Raw genomic sequence first — 1,412 nt, forward strand, 5'->3', positions numbered from 1 at the left:
TTCCTTTTCATGTAAAGCACTTTGTTCATGTAAAGCCTTGTTGCTGAAAATGTGCTATATAAATAAAATGACCTTACCTTACTTTAGCTTGGTGGATGTGTAAGAAAAGTCTGGTGGCCTGTCAGGCTTATCATACAGTGGAGGAAACCCTGAGTTTTTTTTCTCAGTCTGTTGTTAAATCCATCCTTAGCTTTGAATTACTAAAATTATTTCTATTTGCTAGATGCCAGAATGACATTTACTTTTCTGGTCAGAAGAACCACATTGGTTAATTTTCATACAGTTTTTAGATGCATTAATGGTTAAAGAAAATGATTCATTGTTTGATCATTAAAAGCTTTTCTTATGTCTTTTTGTACAGATCTCCCACAATGCTGTGTGCGTAAAGAGGACGGGGTTGTCGATGAGCTCAGCAACCAAAAGGGGAACTGCACTTTAGATCAAGAGGAAAAAGAACAAAAAAAGTTCAAAGTGAAGAAGCAGCGCCTCTGCATCAGTAAAGATGAAGAGCAGCTTGTGCTGAAACTGGAGACTGATGACATTTTGGTGAATCCCTCTAATGTGCAAACAATCCACAATGAGACGGAACCACAGAGGAACCAGCTCATCTCTCATGACTCTCCTGAGAGCCAGGATCAGGAAGGAAGAAATTCTGAAGACCCAAGAAAAAGAAATGACAAGCAGAAAATAAATGAAATATGTCAGAAAACCAAACGGGTGAAAAGCACAATTGAGAGTTCAAAACACAAAATACACAAGAAAGTTCACCCAGACCAAACATTATATTCATGTAAAATTTGTGATGAATCCTTTAATCAAGCAAGTTTATTGACAACACACATGAGAACTCACATGGGCAAAAAAACTTTCACATGTTCAACTTGTGGAAAAGGTTATGGCCACAAGACTGGATTAATTTATCATATGAAAGTTCACTCTGGTGAGAAGCCTTTCTCATGTGTGACATGTGGAAAAAGTTTCATAACCAAATCTATTTTAGTTGTTCACATGAGGATTCACGCAGGTTGGAAGCCTTTCCCATGTGTGACATGTGGAAAAAGTTTCCAATGTAAACGTTCTTTACTTGATCACATGACGATTCACACAGGTGAGAAGCCATTCTTGTGTGTGACTTGTGGAAAAGGTTTTGTACGCAAATCTAATTTACTGGGTCACATGAGGATTCACACAGATGAGAGACCTTTCTCCTGTGTGACTTGTGGAAGAAGTTTCAAAGACAAATCTCTATTACAAAAGCATGCAAGGATTCACACATGTGAGAAGCCTTCCTCATGTATGAACTGTGGAAAACATTTCACACACAAATATCTGCTACTTATTCACATGAGAACTCATTCGGGTAAGAAGCCTTTCTCATGTGGGACCTGTGGAAAAGGTTTCTCTCAAAGAGG

This window comes from Poecilia reticulata, linkage group LG2, assembly GCF_000633615.1.
Source record: "Poecilia reticulata strain Guanapo linkage group LG2, Guppy_female_1.0+MT, whole genome shotgun sequence".
NCBI lineage: Eukaryota > Metazoa > Chordata > Actinopteri > Cyprinodontiformes > Poeciliidae > Poecilia > Poecilia reticulata.